General features: G+C 49.6%; 1 protein-coding gene across 3 annotated transcripts in view; it reads left to right on the top strand.

The window, feature by feature from the left end:
• PFKFB3 (6-phosphofructo-2-kinase/fructose-2,6-biphosphatase 3) overlaps window positions 1-19,368 on the top strand; it is a 273,450-nt gene that overhangs the window by 18,087 nt on the left and 235,995 nt on the right. The window lies entirely within an intron of this gene.

Here is a 19,368-nt window from a genome sequence, read left to right as displayed (position 1 = left end):
GTAACAATAGTAGCTTGGTTTGCATTTTTATTGATGAACATTCTAGGGTTAGGGTGGGGGCAAAGGTTGAATCACATCCTTCTTTTCCCAGCTTGCCCCCTTCTCACCCTAGCCTACTCACCCTGAAGGACCGCTGGGGTGGGGCCCAGATCGCCAGACTATGAGGTCCCCATTTCTGCTCCTGCTTACTGAGCCAAGGTTCCGCTCCCCAGCCAGCTGTCTTTCACTGTTCACTTACAATTCATTCAATAAGAGATTCTGTCAGTGAGATCAAAGCCTCAGACTTTGTGCTGGAGGCAGAGGTGGGATGTTGCTGCAGGCTCTGGAGGCTCGCATCCTGGGTTCACACACCAGCTGCGTGGCCTTGGGGAAGTTCCTTCCGCTCTGCCTGGGTTTCCTCACCTGTCAGCCTTGTGGGGTGGTTGTGAGGATGAAGCAAGAAGCAGCCCGGTCTGGGACTGGCATGTGCTTGGCAATCTGTGGCTGGTGCCCTCTGCCCAGTAATGCCAGCTCTGAGGGTGTTGCTGCCACCCACTGCTGTCTAGGCACTGGACGACAGGGAGAGGGGCAGGTGGTCAGCACTGCCGCCCCCCAAGGGCTCAGTGCCCTTCCAGACCCGCCTGACCGTGACTCCCAGGCCTGCCCTGTGGAAAGGCGGCTGTCTGTGGTGCTGTGTCCAGGAAACTGCCAGAGATCCATCCACCCAGGACCACACCTCCCGAAGGGGTCCTCGGCCGAATGACCCCCTTCCTGTCACCTCAGGTTCTCCGGCAGGGACCACCATCTGCTTTCTCAGGTGTAGCCAATTGGGTGGGCCCTGCACCTGGGGAAGAGAAGGACTGTGTTCCTCACTCGCACAGCCTGTGGGGCTGTGATGGGGTCTCTGGTGGCCACACGCATCTTAGCTTTAGTGGGAAGAACAATGAAGAGGGTTCAACCCGCGGCCAGTCACGGGAGCTATTGGGAGACAGGCATCCTCAGTAGGTACAGAGCAGACTGTGTTCCCCCGGGATTTTTTATTTTGATCTTGAACCTTTATGTCTGTTCCTAAGGTTGCCAGGAGGCTGGGGGTGGGAGTGGGGTGCCGTGTGTGTGTGTGTGTGTGTGTGTGTGTGTGTGTGTGTTTAAGTGTGTAAGTGAACTTGCCTTTGCTGATTGGTGGGTGTGGGGGAGGAACTGTGAGAAAGAGGCAGTTTTCTGAGCTCCAGAGAGAGGCTCAAAGTCTAAAGAATCTTTAAAAATCCTTCTAAAAAGTGTGTGCGTGTTCAGTCGTGTCTGACTCTTTGTGATCCCCTGGTCTGTAGCCCAGCAGGCTCCCCTGTCCATGGAATTTTCCAGACAAGCCATTTCCTACTTCAGGGGATCTTCCCCACCCAGAGATCGAACCCGTATCTCCTGCATTGGCAGGTAGATTCTTTGCCACTTACGCCACCTGGGAAGCCCCCCTAAAAGGTGTGGCATCCTTAAATGTGTATGTCCTGGGGTGAAATTCCAGTTCCTGGGCTTTGCTACAGGATTTGCCAGGAGAGTCAGAGACCCCAGGGAGGACTGGCCCCTCCCTGCCTCTCACATTTGTGTTTTTATAGTTTCCATTTCAGTTTTGTATGTGCATTTCCTTGAACCTCCACCAGCATCTCTGAGGTTCTGGGTTTGCACTGGAAAGACTGATGCTCTTACTGGTTGTGTGCTCTCTGGAATGACTTGACTTTTCCTCTTCCCTGTTTGTAGAAACCTTAAATTAGTAACATTTTGGGAGTCTTTTTTTTTTTTTTTTTCTTTGCATCCAACCTCCTGGACTTCTGTCTGTGGTTATTTTGAAGCTTCGGCATTGGGGGATGTGCCTTGGGGGCCCACCCACTGGCTCTCTAATGAGGAGACTGTAGTTTGCTTTCAGTGGGAGAACCAAGTTTACCATTACTGGAGCTCCAAAAAGAGCCATAGATCCTTATCCCAAGATAGGAGGCTGTGAGCCTAGAAGCAGTTTAAAAAACTCTGTACTTTGATCCTCATCTCATCCGGAGAGACAGCTTAGATTGTTTGGTGATCTAGGAATCAGAAAGAGGACGGATGGCTTTCACTTTAAAAGAGAGATCTGTTCTCCAAGCTCACTCCCACCCTCCTCCGTGCCTCCTGTGGTTTCCTTCCTGTCCCTGTAACAAACGAAGTACAGAAAGACTTAATGTTTGAAAGGGACTAGAAACTTTCAGCCACAGAAATTCCTAGGGCGGTGGATGGTGCAGAAGGGGAGATTAAGAAGAGTGGAGGTGGGTAATGTATGGAGGCGATGGTCAAGCAGGAGCAGAGTGTACTGGGGGGTGAGGGGAGTGAGAAGCTGGAGGAGATGACCTGTGTATGCCAGGACCCTGAGCTTCCTTCCCTTAAGCTCGCTGTTGGGAAAGGCAGGGCACGCCATGTCCTTCCTCAGCCCCCAAAGCATGACTTCAAGTGCCAGAAGAAAATACCACAACTTCTCTTTCTACTTACTGCAAACTCATCCTTCTTCATTTCTAATTTTCAAGCAGGTTTTATAATGTACATAATATTATCAGCACAGTGGTATGTGTATATAATTTACCACTAAAGACATACCTTCTTGGGAGGTGGTGGTTTGCCATCAGAAGAGTTGGGAGGTCACTGCTCAGAAATGATGACAGCAGCAGGGAGAGACCAGTGCTCTGCAAAGTTGAATGCTCCTGACTCATTGGATACTTTGTTGCTGAAATGCAAATTTGTGTTCAGGACGTCTGTGCTAGAGCCCCACATTCTGCAATTGGAGTGCTGACTCAGAAGGAGTGAAATAGTGGTCCCTCTGCCTGCCTTTTTTTTTTTTCCAGTGGTGTTCCAGTTGGTGTTTTAGTCATTGAGGGAAAGCCAGTGGGGGGTCGGAACAGGATACTGTGGCGCCTCCTCCCTGGAATGTCCCAGCCTGACCCCGGACACTGCAAGGAAGTCCCCATGTGGTCGGTGTCACAGAGGTCCTGGGATCCATTCCCATCAGGGATGTGTCAGTGTCCTGGGTCGTATGACACTGTGATGCTGCTTTGCTTCTTGGGCCAGATGGCCCTGACCCTCTGCGGTGTGCAGGACGGGGGAGGGGAGGGGGAGAGAGGGAGATGGTGAGCGGACAGGTGTACCTGTGAGAGCCGGTGCTGCCGCTCCTTGTTCCGTGTGGTTCCTGGTGTTTTCCTTCCTTTGCTGGCTTCATCTGGGCACTCTGCGATGCGGGTGACATGGTACCTTCTGCTTCTAACACTTAGCTCACATTTGCAAAGCACATTTCAATACTGTTGCTTAAAAATGATAGCTTTCCAGGCCCAGAGTTGTTATTACTATTTTTTTTTTTTAATTAGAGTATAAGGCTTCCCTGGTGGCTCAGTGGTAAAGAATCTGCCTGCTAATGCAGGAGACACAGGAGAGTCCCTGGTCCACAAAGATCCCACGTGCCATGGGGCAGCTGAAGCCCGTGTGCCACAACTGCTGAGCCTGTGCTCTAGGGCCCAGGGGCCCCAGCTGCTGAGCCCACTTGCCGCAGCTCCTGAAGGCTGTGCTCCGCAACCAGAGAAGCCACCACAGTGAGAAGTCCGCGCATTTCAACTACAGAGTAGCATTCGCTGGCCAAGACTAGAGAAGAGCCCTTGCGGCAACAAACCCAGCATAGCCTAAATAAATAAATGATAAAATTATTTAAAAAGTTAAATTGGAGTATAATTGCTTTACAATGTTGTGTTAGTTTCCGGTGTACAACACAGTGAATCAGCCATACCAATACGTGCATCCCCTCCCTCAAGTCTCCCTCCCACCTGCTAGGTGATCACAGAGCACTGAGCTGAGCTCCCTGTGCTATACCGCAGGCTCCCACTAGCTCTCTTATACATGGTACTGTGTGTATGGACTCCCCAGGTGGCGCTAAAGGTAAAGAACACGCCTGCCAATGCAGGAGACATAAGAGACGTAGGTTCGATCCCTGGAAAGACCCTTGGAGGAGGCAATACAACGCACTCCAGTATTCTTGCCCAGAGAATCCCATGGACAGAGGAGCCTGGCAGGCTACAGTCCGTAGGGTCGCAAAGAGGGTAGGACAGGACTGAGCAACTAAGCACAACACAACGCAGTGTATTACGGATGTCAGTCCCAACCTCCCAATTCATGCCTCTCTCCCCTGCCCACTCTGTCTGTGTGTCCGGTCCCTACGGCTGCGTCTTTATTCCAGCCCTACAGATAGATTCATCTGTACCATTTTTCTAGATTCCACATATATGTGTTAATATACCTTATTTGTTTTTTTTCTCTTTCTGACTTAGTTCACTCTGTACATTCTAGGTCAATCCACAGCTCTACAAATGACCCAGTCTCATTCCTTTTTGTGGTTGAGTAATATTCCACTGTATATACACACCACATCTGTATCCATTCCTCTGTCACTGGTGGAATTCTTTTTACCACTTTGCAAATGAAGAAACAGGCCCTGAGTGGTCAAGTGACTCATGTGAGATTGCAGGGCTGGGTGCAGTGGAGCAGAGAGGGTCCTTCCCAACGTGTGCTCACTGTTCCTTCTGTCTGGCTGAAGACCACCTCTGTGCTGGGAGCCCAAGAGAGCTAAGAGGCTTGCGGTTTTGAGGACTTCAAGTCCCATTCATTCATTCATTCATCAGAAAAGTTTCTAGAATGTGTCTAGACCTAAGTGTTCTGAATTCAGGGATGAACAAGGCAGTCCTTGGCCTTAAGGAGGGAGACAGAGGAGCAGAGATGAGTCTACCAGCTCGTTGGGTGCCGCGGTGGGGTCAGGTCACTGTGCCCCTGGAGGGTCCCATAGCCATGGAAGGGGCAGCAGGGAAGGTGATCTGGCGGGGTGTGTCGGCTGAGACCTGAGAGTGAATATCCAGCAAGACGGGGGTGGGGGCGCCAGCACCAGTGACTCAGCATGTGGACACTGGGCTTTCTCCTCCATTCAACCGAAACAGAAATGATGGTGATTAATAATACATTTGAAACCTAACAGTGATAATCCTAAGTCATTGTCTAAGTCATTAGATTAGTGATAATCCTAAGTGGGCTGCTTGTTGTGTCTTCAACCCACTTAATCATCCTGGAAGGCCCCTCTTGAACACTGGGAATACTGTTTGTTCTGAGAGTTACTTTGCTGTTAATACAGCACTCCCTTTTCTGGTGACATGTGTCTGCCTGCTTTAATTCCCACAGCCTTTTACTTTTAACAACGCACATCTTTGTATTTAAGCTGGATTTCTTATCGTCTGGCTTGCTTTTTCTCTTTATCCAGTGTGATGTGTCTTTTAAGTAGTGTTTAGGCCATGTACGTTTAATGTAACTATCAACTGTCCTCAAGCACAAGAAAAGAAAGTTCCCCAGGTCCAGAGGGTTTGCTTCCAGTCTGTTCTGGGCCAGAGTCTGGATCAGGTTTGGCCGGCTGGCTCTGAAGATTTCCCCAGCAGTCGGCCCAGGAGTCAGCAACCTTGCGTTTGGAGCCCCTGGAGCTTGGTCTTCAGGTTTGTGGAAGGAGCTGACTGTGAGCAGTCAGCCCAGGCGCCCCTCTGCCCACCCTATACCCATGTCCCACCATTTAGAAGCTCCACCTTACCCCTGAATCCCTCTCTGGCAGAAAAAGCCGACTTCCCCCATGAAGCCTTCCTGGACTGCTGACCTTGGGGTTTGTCTATGCAGGGCACGCACACTCAACACCAGCCTTGTGGTGACTTGGAGGGTGCGGTGAGCTTCCCAACACAGCATGAGAAGAGTTTCTTTGAAAACAGAATTTCTAACACTTTCCCTAAAGCTTCAAATGTAATGGCCAGGTCAGGTTTGGCATGTCCTGGAGTAGAAGGGGTTGGCCCTGGGCATGGGAAGAGTGGACATCCATTCCTGAGACTGCACCATCTGAGAGCAAGGTCGGTCTCCAAGCAACACATCAGCACAGAGGCCGCTGCAGAGGTCCTGCAGTGCAGGCAGAGGAATCAGAAGTGGTCTGGGTGGGGGGAGGGGACGCGGGGAGTAGGGACCCAGTGGTAGTTTCCGAGCAGGGGAAGAGCAGAGCTGAAGTACTGTTTTAGGAGATGAACGTGTGAGCAGCGTGTGCCATGGACTGGAATAGGGAGGCTTGCGTGGCAAGGGAGGCCAAGGGAAACTGGAAGCAGTGTCCTACGCTCAGGCTTACCGGAGGTGGTAGGAATAGGCGGAACACAGATCACTTGTCTGAGAGATGTTACATCAAATAGGATTTGGTGACTAATTAGTGGTGGGGCTCGGAGGGAAGCTGCAGGTTGCGGTCAGAAGCCGGGTCAGGGGCCACCAGTGGGCTGGTCTTCCAAACTCCTGAGCCTCAGTTTCCTTGTCTGTACCCTCAGGGAGCTGCAGCTGGGATTCATCCCAGACTCATACTCGCCTGGCCTCCTGGCACAGACCTGCTGTTTACATCGTTCACTGACCTGGGCTGTTTACCAGCAGCCTGCTCCCCGCCTCCCTCCGACCTCGTCCCTGCTTTCCCCGTGTGTCCAGGGTCCCAGCACCTGGCCAGTCTTGGCCCGGCTACCCAGGCAGGGTGTCCTAGGGTGCAGCTCAGATTCCACGAGCGAGGGTGGCCACAGCCTGGGCTGACATTCTGGGCCTGCTGCCTAGAGCTGCCCCGAGGCCCCAGCTGAGGAGGCTGAGACGGGACCCAGCTGTCGGACCGACCAGGCGAGCCTGGGACTAAGCATGGAGGCGGGAGGAAGGGTGGGTGTGGGGCCGCCCTGTGCTCCGTGGGCTCTGCATCTTCTCGGCTCTGGGCTCCCAGCTCCTCTTCTGCAGCCCCAGTGGCTGATGCCTGGACCTGGGGTCCGGGCAAGCCTCACGGACGGTGTTGTTTGGTTTCTTTTCACTGGTGACGGTGGGGCCCCAGCTTCTCCTCTCAAATCCCTGCATCGCCTCTCCTCCGGTTCCACGCACGAGGGATGTCTCTCTTTTCTGTGGGAGGAATCAAGAGGCCACTGAAGAGACAATAAGTTGCCGACTGATTGTGAAATGTCCTCTCGGTCTTGGTCCATGCCCTCTGCCCTTTTTCTCTGCAGTTGCAGGCACTTTCAGGGGCACGTTACTGGGTGTCGTCGTAAAAATCCTGATGCATGGAGCATTTAGGATGTGCGGGTGTCGGCCTGGGCGTTGGTGTGTGTGCACACCAAGCTCACTGAGTGAGATCCTAGCATCCCCACCGCATTTTGCAGAGGGCTGAGCTGAGCATGGAGCGGGGTGGAGCCGAGCGCGATGGCTGCTCCTTGTCTACTGGAGCTGGGACATGAGGAATCGAGTGTCAGCGATGCTCAGACTCAGATAGAAAGCGCCCCATCTATCCAAGCCCCGTTGCTTTTGGCCTGTGTGAGCCTGTGGGCACATGCTGCCCAGCAAAGCCAGTACCATCCACTCATCAGATGTTGACACCTACTGGGTGCCAGGCTTCATTCTAGGTATTGGGGCTTCATCAGAGGCAGAAACAAGCAAAGAAAAATCTGTGCCCTCATGGGGGAGATGAGGCAACAAACAGGATAACAGAACACAGCACATTAAGGGTGATAAGTGCCAAGGGGCGGAAAATAAAACAGGGAAGAGGGACGTGAAGTGTTGGGTGTGTGTGCTGAATCATGGTGGGGGGCATCACCAAGTGACTTCGACAGGACAGGGGAGTGAGGGCCAGGGGTCCTGGGGTGGGAGGGCAGCAGCAGGAACTGTGAAGTGGATGGAACTCTCCCCAGAGCCAGGTGCCTTGAGATTACCCTGGAATGCAGTCAGGTGTCATTTCTCCTGGGGGCAGGGATTGGGCGTCTTTGCCTTGAATTTGTTTGCTGGATCCAGGTATTTATTGCTTTTGGAGCAATTCCAGGCCTGCAGCAGTGTTTGAGGGCCCCTGCATGTGTCTAGCCGCCTCCCCCCACCCCACCCCAGCTTGCACCTCTGCCCCAGCGGGCATCCTGCACTTCTGCTTCTGCAAAGCAGGCCAGTGGGATATGATGACAGACTTTGGTTGCTGCTGGCACCACTTTTGAAACTGCCTTGGGAAACGGTCTCTAGTCTGTTTCCTCCTCCTTACCCCGGTGACCACTGTGAAGGGCCTCCCTACCTCTCCGTGTCCTAGGGCGAGTTATTTAGTCCCTCTGAGATTGCATCCTAACCTCCAGAATAGCCAGGATATAGCGGTAGCTAGTTCCCACCTGGTCAGGTCGGTTCCAAAGATGAGAGATAATTTCTTTTAAGTACTGAACACAATGCCTGGTACCTTCAGTAAAAGGGAGCTGTGATGAATTTATTGGCTAAGAATAAACATAGCTAATGCTTCCTGGGCTCTGTGACTGCTCCTGTTTTACCAGTGAAGAAACTGAGGTGCAGAGAGGTTAAGTTCTCAGTCCAAAGTCACACAGCTGGTAAATGGTGAATTTGAACCCAGGCCATCTGATTCCCATCGGGGAGAAGTAGCAGATGAAGGTGAAGCAGGCAAAAGCTTGAACCTGCGGGACCTTATGCTGCTTCTGAGCTCCTTGTCCAAATCCCGTTTTTGCTGGAAGCTTTTTGATCATTTATCAGCTAACAGTTTGCTCCTTCAGGTGCTGAAAGGAGGATTGGGGCATGGCAAGGAGGCCCCGAGCTGGAGGAATTTTCCCATTCCTTCTTTCTCTGCTCTGGGGTATCACCATTAGTCGGGGCTGTCAAAGGACGGTGTGGAGACTCAGGAAGGCACTAGGTGGAAGGTGGGGGAAGAGAAGGGACCCTGAGTTCCACTGGGCTGGATTTTTGAACGGTGAACTCGCTGGCGCCCCAGGAGCCAGCAGGAATCCTGCTGTCTGAGCAAGTGGGTACAGGAGGGATGGGGTACAAAAATACAGAGATGGGCACCTGAGCCAGACTCAGCCGAGGTCGCCAGCAGGGGTGGCGCTGGAACCCAGGGCACCTTCCAGCTTCGTGAGTTGTGAGATGACCACTGGGCCCCTAAGTGAAAACCGAGGCCCATGACCAGCTCCAGCCTGGGCACATCCTTTCACAGCTGCAGAGTGAGATCAGGCTAAGTGACCACATGGAAATGGGTGGACTGTGGGCACTCAGCCATTCAGAGTAACCGGCTTCTAAAAATCTCTGGAATTAGCATTAGTTTGAATGAATGAATGATGTATACGAACGTCAGTGTTGACTCCCGGACAGCAGGCAGTCCTAAGGAAATTGGACCAAGAGAAAAACACAGTACTGTGTTTTCCCCTTAAGGATAACAATAGGACAGGCTCATGTAGAAAGGGCAGGAAACTGCAAAGAAAGAAAGGCATCCCCCATAATTCCATAACACAGAAGTAACTTTGTTATCACTTCTGGGAATTTCCTCCTTTTTTTCAAAAAGTGAATCATGGGGTATATGCAATTTGTACTCTGATGCCTTACTCTTTTAAGAATAAATTTTAATAAATTTATTTATTTTATTTTTGGCTCCACAGAGTCTTTGTCATGGGCTTATGGCAACCTACTCTTGCCTGGAAAATCCCATGGGCAGAGGAGCCTGGTAGGCTACAGTCCATGGGGTCGCAAAGAGTCGGTCGTGGCTGAGCGACTTCACTTTCTTTCTTCATTTCTCTTGTTGCAGTGAGTGGGGGACTGCTCTCTAGTTACAGCGCGAGGGCCTCTCACTGCGGTGGCTTCTCTTGTTGCAGAGCACGGGCTCTAGGGCGAGCAGGCTGAGTAGTTGCGACACATGGGCTTAGTGGCACCTCGGTATGTGGAATCTTCTAGGACCAGGGATCGAACCCATGTCCCCTGCACTGGCAGGTGGATTCTTAACCCCTGGGCCATCAGGGAAGTCCTGACGGCCTTCCTTTTAAGAATTCAGATGAAGATGGTCTACTCTGTGTGTTAGTTCTCTGGAAAATGAAGATTGTTGCATGTGTTCCTCAAACTATGGCACATCCTGATCATATAATACTGAGACGGATCCTCACAGGTTTGAACTAGAACTGGAGGTGAAAACAGAGACTCAAACGGATGTTTGTACACCCAGGCTCATTCACAGTAGTGCAAAGGGTGAAGCAGCCCAAAGTGCCCATTGATGGATGCCCAAGTGTGGGTAAAGTTTGTCGTCCAGTCCAGGGTCGGGGACAGGGGGCCAAGTCTGCCAGACTGTGCAACACCATTACCACTGCCCCAGGGACCCCACTTGCTCCCCTGCAGGGTCAGCCAGAGGGTCCGGCTGTCCCCATGGACCCACCCCGGTGACCTCAGAAAATGGACGTGGCCAAGCCCTGCAGCAGAGAAGCAGCAGAGCTCTGCACGCGCACACACGCACACGTGCACACACACACCCCGGCTCATCCCCATGCCTGCCACCCCTGCTGCTCTCACAGCGGGTGAGGGTGGGGCTCCCAGAGAGTCTCCTCATCTCTCCTGGGTGAACAGACCCCGTGGGAAAATGGCCTTTCGGGGGACTTTCTCGTCTAGCGTAGCAGGCCAGAGGAAATTTTCTCTGGAAAGCACCTAGTAGTTTAGTATCCCAAGAGTTTATCCAGCCTTCCTGGAGAAGGTCAACCCAGTTCTTCATCCTCAAAAGCAAAACAAAACACATAAGAACAGGTTTCTGAGCTGCTAAATGGTCATTGGCCGTGGAGGAGATAGGGCTGTAGGTACAGCAGAAACACAGACTCAGGAATTCTCTTGTTCTAAATGTTTTTGCTCACGAGTCTCCAGAACACCAACAGACTCCATGGGGACTGTGTTTACTGGTTTCTTCCCATGCATGTACGCTTGGTTCCTGAGCACAGTACGAGACATGTGTGATCAGACGCCGCCGACTTCTCCCAGTCCCGTGGCCCCAACCTGAAGCCTGGCACGGGGCTGCTTAGGTGTGGTGCAAATTGGAATCTTTATTTGGCTAGACCCGGGCATCACTTGAAAGGCTTTAAAAAATTGCAAAGCCTAAACCCCACCCAGCAGCCCTGATCAAAAGGGTCTAGCACGGAGTTTACACATCAGATGTTTAAAGTATGTGCTCTGGGTGGTTTTCGTGTGTTCCTGATGCAGAGAACCAGAGATCTGTATCATGGTTCAGGTTCAGTGATCAGTTTTGTGTGGTCACTCCTTCCCTGCCGCACCACCCCCCGCCCCCAGATTATCCAGCCTAGCAGCCTGCGACCGCAAGTTACTGAAACTTAGGACATAAGGAACCCGATGGAAATAGCCAGGAGGCTGAGGCCTGGCTTTGCATGAGGCTCCGGTGGGAGAAATGCCTGGGGGACCAGGTTGTGCCCTGGACAGCTTCCTGCTGAAGCGGCCTTCCATCACTTACAAGCCCACGAGGCTGTCCAGTTCTGTCTTTCCATCCTGAGTTGATCTCTCATTGCTTTGTGAGGATCGTGGAAACAGTCTCTGTTTCAACCTGCAGTCCACAGACGAAGCATCGCGGGCAGGCCGGGCTATTTCTTCAGGGAGCCCCCTTGCCCACAGTGCCCGGACGTGTGCGTGCCTGACCCTGGCCCCTGTTCTGGGGGCACACACGGGGTGGGGGGGTGGTCTGCGGCCTCTCCATTCCAACTCCTTCAAAAGAAGGCTGCTTTTAGTATTGTGTGATACGTCAACACAGTTTAACACATCGCAGGAAGTGTCGGAGTAATCCCTGTTGGGCACAGCCGTGCTCTGTCCCAGACTTGCCCCACAGCTAAGCTGCCAGGTTGAGGGATTTCATCTCCTTCTGACACCTCCAGCCTCCAACCTGGGGCTCCTGAGTTCCCTTGCCAAAAAAACCAGGAAGGAGGCAATCAAAAGACGCCCTCATCTCTGCTTGCTAATTTGCTAGTCCTGTACTGTATCCATTGTTTTTCTTCAAGTGTTATTCAACCCACTTTTGCACCGAAGGTCAGACGGAGAAATGAGTCTTTATCTTTCTCCAGGAAAACGGTCCAGGATCAGCAAATAGGTGAGAAGAGGTGGTGAGGCCTGCTGACCACAGAGAGCCCTTCCTCCGGGTGACACGGGGGCTCCACGGCAGACCCTCACCCCAGATCCGTTGTCTTTCCCGCTTTCTCTGCCCCCTTTAACCAGAGTCACACATAGGCCATGATCTTCGTTTTCTGAATGTTGAGCTTTAAGCCAACTTCCTCACTCTCTTCTTTCACTTTCATCAAGAAGCTTTTGAGTTCCTCTTCACTTTGTGCCATAAGGGTGGTGTCATCTGCATATCTGAGGTTATTGATATTTCTCTCGGCAATCTTGATTCCAGCTTGTGTTTCTTCCAGCCCAGCATTTCTCATTATGTACTCTGCATATAAGTTAAATAAACAGGGTGACAATATACAGCCGTGACGTACTCCTTTTCCTATTTGGAACCAGTCTGTTGTTCCGTGTCCAGTTCTAACTGTTGCTTCCTGACCTGCATACAAATTTCTCAAGAGGCAGATCAGGTGGCCTGGTATTCCCATCTCTTTCAGAATTTTCCATAGTTGATTGTGATCCACACAGTCAAAGGCTTTGGCGTAGTCAATAAAGCAGAAATAGATGCTTTCTGGAACTCTCTTGCTTTTTCCATGATCCAGCGGATGTTGGCAATTTGATCTCTGGTTCCTTGACATAGCTTATGTTACACTGTTCAATATAACGCAATACATATGACGTGGCTTAGGTTACACCATTTAAAATATGGTAAATGAGGAGAGAGATGTTAGGCAACAACTGTTCTAGGCAGCTTCTACACAAATTACCTGTTTGCTGCGTGGCAGGTCTCTTGTTGTCAACAAGTGAAAAGTCAAATTAAATGTAATTGCAATTACATGTTTTATAATTTATAATAGGTTTACCTAATAAACCATTAGGTTTTGACCTATGGGAGATGCCTTGATTTGATCAGATGTGTATTAATTCCAACCCTGAGGAAGAGCCTTTTGAAGTGAATGTGAATGTGCAGAATTGCTACCATTTTAGGCCCTTTGTGAACTTAAAAATTTTTCGAGTTTAATTTTTTGTTTTGAAATAATCGTAGAGTTACATGAAAGTTGCAAAAATAGCACAAAGCCTTCCAAGATAACCTCCACCCAGATTTTGCAAAAGTTCACATTTACCCTATTTGATTTCTGAGTCTCTCTTTTTTTAACTTTAAAAATTTATTGATTTTCTTTTTTTCTGTTTCTTTTTAAAAAATAATTTATTTTTAATTGAAGAGTAATTGCTTTACAATATTGTGTTGGTTTCTGCCTTACATCAGCATGAATCAGCCATAGGTATACACATGTTCCCTACCTCCTGAACCTCCCTCCCACCTCCCACTCCATCCCACCCCTCTAGGTGAGTAGTATGGAAACATATACACTGCCGTCTGTAAAATAGGTAGCCAGTGGGAATTCGCTATGTGACTCACGGAGCTCAATCCTGTGCCCTGTGACAACCTAGAGGGTTGAGTCTCTCTCTCTTTCTTTCCCTTTCCCTCACTCCTCTGCCTGCCTGTCTCTTTCTCTCTACCCATCCACAGTGCCTAACCTGAGCAGACATGGAAGTGGAATCATATAGTATTTGTTCTTTTGTGACCAACTTAAAAAATTATTTATTTCAATTGGAGGATAATTACTTTACAATACTGTGATGGTTTTTTTGCCATACATTGACATGAATCAGCCATGGGTACACATGTGTGCCCCATCCTGAATCCCCCTCCCACCTTCCTCCCCACTCCATCCCTCTCGGTTGTCCCAGAGCACCGGCTTTAGGCTCCCTGCTTCATGCATCGAACTTGCACTGATCATCTCTTTTACATATGGTAATACAGATGTTTCAGTGCTCTTCTCTCAAATCATCCCACTCTTGTCTTCTCCCACAGAGTGCAAAAATCATTTTTTTATGTCTGTGTTTCTTTTGCTGCTTTGCATATAGGATCGTAGTTAATGTCTTTCTAAATTCCATATATATGTGTTAATATACAGTATTTGTGTTTCTCTTTCTGACTGACTTCACTCTATATAATAGGCTCCAGGTTCATCCACCTCACTAGAACTGACTCAAATGTGTTCCTTTCTATAGCTGAGTAATGTTCCATTGTGTATATGTACCACAACTTTCTTATCCATTTGTCTGCCTATGGACATCTAGGCTGCTTCCATGTCCTGGCTATTATAAACAGTCCTGTGATGAACATTGGGGTACACGTGTCTCTTTCAGTTCTGGTTTCCTCGGTGTGTATGCCCAGCAGTGGGATTGCTGGCTCGTATGGCAATTCTAGTCCCAGCTTTTTAAGGAATCTCCTCACTGTTCTCCATAGTGGCTGTACCAGTTTGCATTCCCACCAACAGTGTAAGAGGGTTCCCTTTTCTCCACACCCTCTCCAGCACTTATTTCTTGTCGATTTTTGATGATGGCCATTCTGACGGGCATGAGATGATACCTCATTGTGGTTTTGATTTACATTCTCTGATAATGAGCAGTACTGAGCATCTTTTCATGTGTTTCTTAGCCGTCTGTGTATCTTCTTTGGAGCGATGTCTGTTTGGTTCTTTTGCCCACTTTTTGATTGGATTGTTCATTTTTCTGGTATTGAGCTGCATGAGCTGCTTGTACATTTTGGAGATTAATTCTTTGTCAGTTGTTTTGCTTCCCATTCTGAGGGCTGTCTTTTCACCTTCCTTATAGTTTCCTTCATTGTGCAAAAGCTTTTAAGTTTAATTAGGTCCCATTTGTTTATTTTTGGTTTTGTTTCCATTACTCTGGGAGGTGGATCATAGAGGATCTTGCTGTGATTTATATCAGAGAGTGTTCTGCCTATGTTTTTCTCTAAGAATTTTATAGTTTCTGGTCTTACGTTTAGATCTTTAATCCATTTTGAGTTTATTTCTGTGTATGGTGTTAGAAAGTGTTCTAGTTTCATTCTTTTGCAGGTGGTTGGCCAGTTTTCCCAGCACCACTTGTTAAAGAGACTGTCTTGTGTAGTTTTGCCTCCTTTGTCAAAGATAAGGTGTTTCCATAGCTGCATGGATTTATCTGTGGACTTCTATTTTGTTCCATTGATCCATATTTCTGTCTTTGTGGCAACTAATTTTTTTCACTCAACACAGTGTCTTTACAATTCATCCCTGTTGTAGCAGATGTCAGAATTTCCTTCCTACTTACAGACTGAGTAATATTCCACTATGTGGAGAGACTACATTCTGTGTATACGTTCATTTAGATACATCTGGGTTGGACATCTGGGTTGTTTCCACCTCTTGGCTACCATGAATAATGCTGTTTTGAACATGGGTGTGCAAATACCGCCTTGGGATCCAGACCATTTACTTCTTAGAGTACCCCCCACCCCCCGAGCTGGAATTGCTAGTTGCTTCTTTATGATGAGACCCAGGCTTTGCACCTTGGCAGGAGCACCCAGGGGAGCAGTGCCACGTCTTTGGGGCATCATGTCAGGACATGCGTGGTAGGTCTTTGTCCCGTTCTTGCCCATATTAACTTTTTAAAATAATTGATTGATTATGACTGTGCTGGGTCTTCCTTGCTACCCACAGGCTTTTCTCTACTTGCAGTGAGTGGGGACCACTCTTTAGTCGTGGCGCACCAGCTTCTCATTGTGGTGGCTGCTCTTGTTGCAGAGTCTTGGTCTCTAAGGCAGAAGGGCTTCAGTACTTGCGGCTTGTGGGCTTAGTTGCCCCACAGTATGTGGAATCTTCCCAGACCAGGGATCAAACCCCTGTCCCCTGCACTGGCAGGCGGATTCTCAACCACTAGGCCAGCAGGGAAGTGCCCATGTTCACTTTGATCCCTTGTTCTGGATGGCATCTGCCAACTTCCTCTACTGTGAGGTTACTATTTCTCCTTTGTAACTAAGAGGTGTCTTGTGGGCAGATACTCTGAGACTCTGCAAATATCCTTTTTCTTGCCAAACTTTCATCCACTCGATGACTCTTGTCTGAAATCATTATTACCAACCGGTGCTTTACAAGTTTCATTATTGCTTTTACACTTATTTGTTGGCATTCTGTGCAAGGAGAAGCTGTCTCATCTCCTGCACCCATTTATTCATCGTTTTATTTACAGTTGAATGGGTTTGGAATTCTCACTTTTTTCAGGGTTCAGTCAGTCAATTCAGACACTCAGTCATGTCTGATTCTTTGCAATGGCCATGGACTGCAGCATGCCAGGCTTCCCTGTCCATCACCAACTCCCAGAGGTTACTCAAACTCATGTCCATTGAGTCGGCGATTCCATCCAACCATCTCATCCTCTGTCGTCCCCTTCTCCTCCTGCCTTCAATCTTTCCCAGCATCAGGGTTTTTTCAAATGAGTCAGTTCTTTGCATCAGGTGGCCAAAGTATTGGAGCTTCAGCTTCAGCCATCAGTCCTTCCGATGAATATTCAAGACTGATTTCCTTTAGGATGGACTGGCTGTATCTCCTTGCTGTCCAAGGGACTCTCAAGAGTCTTCTCCAACACCAAGTTCAAAAGCATCAATTCTTCAGTGCTCAGGTTTCTTTATGGTCCAACTCTCACATCCATACATGACCACTGGAAAAACCATAGCTTTGACTAGACAGACCTTTGTTGGCAAAGTAATGTCTCTACTTTTTAATATGCTGTCTAGGTTTGCCATAGCTTTTCTTCCAAGGTGCAAGTGTTTCTCAGGGTTATGATCTATTATCATTATTCATTTTTTTGCCCAGCTCCTACCAGATTTGGCCAGTGGAACCTCTTAAAGTAGGTCCCTGTTTCCTTTTTTAACATCTCCTTATCACTTTCTCAGGAAGTCACGTGTCAACATCAGTGTTTCTTAAAAAAAAAAAAGTTACTTTATTTACTTGGCTGCCTCGGGTCTTATCTCCAGTACATGAACTCAGTAGTTGGGGTGCACGGCTTGGTTGTCTTCCAGCATATGAGATCTTAGTTCCCTGACCTAGGATTGGACCTGTGTCCCCAGCATTGAAAAGTGTTTTCTTGACCACTAGAGCACCAAGGAAGTCCCAGCATCGGTGTTTCTTGTGTTGTTCATTTTTACGTAGTCATCAACATGGAGTATACATGAAATCTGTCTAATGCTGTATGGTGTCCAAACCCACAAGGCGGCTGCTGATACTTTGTCTGAGTGATAAGCCAGCCCAGCATTGCAAGCACACTTATCTTGCACCCTTGCTTCTGCGAACTCCAAACACACTCGGATACTCTCTGGTTATTTTGGGCACATGTGTTGGTTGTAGCCTTGGAGAAGCAGACAGTGGGATGGAGTCAGAAGTGTAAGAGATGTATTGGGGGTAATGCTTGTGAAATAAGGAGCCTGATATGAGTACATATGAATGAAGGGGAGGGGTCCAGGAAGATGGAGGGCATCTCTGAGAAGTCTGGCCTCAAGGGCAGCTCCAGTGCATAGTTCGCCCATCATGGGCAGAAGTGCCAGACCCTCGTGCCCTTCTGGGCTCAGCCCTTGCCTGGGAGCTGCAGGGAGGGGCATGGTCGGACTCCGGGGCCTCCATGGATCCCAGGTACTGCAGTTGGAGCCTCGTTTAACCCCACTCCTTGAAGCTGACAAACAGGTTCTTTCTTACAGGGAGATCTGAGGGGCATGCTGCTAAGGTTGCCATAGGAAATATATTTAAAGATTGTATTTATTGATTCAAAAATTAGAAATTTGAAACAGAACTCTTTCTACTTGGGATGTGAACATCTTGGGCTCCCACCCATTGGCCACTCGCTGAGGCTTCAGTCATCGCTAGATGGGACATGCTGATCTAGGTGTCTGACTCCATTCTTATGTGGGGTTTTGAGCTGGCGTCTCTGATTGGTTCAGAGGGGCTATAATGGTCTCTAGTTGCCCCAGCTCGTGACTGGAAAGAATGAGTTGTCAGCTGGGATCACCGGAGGGCTGTTGCATTCCAAGGGACTTGTTAAAGGAATGTTCCACCCAATCAGTGGCTCCGGCCCCTTGCCTACCCAGTGTGATCAAATGCACGATTAGATGCTGGGTCGGCAGCTTCGTAACCAGATGTGCTTAGTATCATGGTTCTGAAGGCTTCACCACAGAACAGGGCTCCTGAGATCAAGAGCTCGCTGCGCATTTCCGGTGTGCCGCTGTGCCCTGTCCCGCGCCACCGAGTTGCTGAGCCGGGCTGGGGCTCATCGTGGCGCAGACCCTGTGTCACTGCTCTTTTCTGGCCCTGTCCTCGCGGCCTCCAGCTGGCGCTCCGGCCTCTGCCCGCGGGAGCAGTGGGATGCGAGGCAGGTTCCCCTGTGCTGCGCCTGGCCATGGTTTTAGCTCATCAGCTCGCTCTTTAGCCCTCAGAGAGTGTGGTTCCCCACGGCTGGGGCACCCTGATGGCCTGTCTTTTCATGTGTATGACTTTGTCACCGCTCCCTGAGAGGGCATCACCCAGCACGGGACATGTGTGCGGTGTGGTCTTAGCACCAGTGATTACAGACCACCCGCCTCTCTAACTTGAATGCAAGGCTTTAGCACGGCCCAGCTGCGGTAGGCTTTCCAATATCTAGTCAGCGTTGTTTTCCGAAACCTGCACTTAAACATTTTTTTTGGCTTGATTTGGCTCTATTTTTAGGGTGTTTTCCCCCAGGAGAAGGAAGAAGTATGAGGGGGAGCAGAGCAGGGAAGGGATGCCAGCTCTGACTTGGCAGTCGCAGAGCAGGACGCACCTCAGGGCGTCAGCGGGCTCATGACATGGCCCAGCCCCCACACCCCTCCCAGTGTGCTGCCACCCCCGTGGCAGCAGGTGGGCACCGCTCAGCGTCTGTGCTCCCTACGGGTCAGGTACCTTGGTTGTTTTGACTTCAGCTGTCTGCCATGTCTGTGTGTGTGTGTGTGTGTATGAGAGAGAGAGAGAGAGAGAGTGTGTGTATGTGTGTATGGGTGTATGTGTGTGTGTATGAGTGTACATGTGTAAGTATGTGAATGTGTGTGTATGTGGGAGAGTGTGGGTGTATGAGTTTATTTGAGTGTGTGTGTATAAGGTATGTGTGTATGACTGTATGTGTGTGGGTGTGTGTGTGTGTGTGTGAGTGTGTGTGTTAAGGAAACCAGGGGTTGGAGACCAGATCACAGAGCCTCAAGAGCAGAGGAAGTCTGTTCAGACACCTCAACCACCACCCTGGGTTAGGCCTGGATGATTCAGAAAATGCTAATCTTTGTTTTGAGTCCCTCGGTGTTTGCACAATCACGTTTAGTCGTATCTGCTTTGATCCCCTCAACCACCTCTTGCAGTAGCCGGGCGGCGATTATCCTTATTTTCCAGATGAGCCAGGGTGACTGGTGCTCTGGCCCGCTCTGAGCTGGGGTTCCCAGAACATTTACAGAGGCTACTTCCGCCCCATGATGTGAGCCATGAAGAGTCACTGCAAATCCAATCTTCCTTCACCCAACATACGAAGATGCCCTGTGTGCCTGACGCG

This window comes from Bos taurus, chromosome 13 (genome assembly GCF_002263795.3).
Source record: "Bos taurus isolate L1 Dominette 01449 registration number 42190680 breed Hereford chromosome 13, ARS-UCD2.0, whole genome shotgun sequence".
Lineage (NCBI taxonomy): Eukaryota > Metazoa > Chordata > Mammalia > Artiodactyla > Bovidae > Bos > Bos taurus.
The sequence above is the reverse complement of the archived record's forward strand: the minus strand, read 5'-3'. Positions and strand labels throughout refer to the sequence as shown.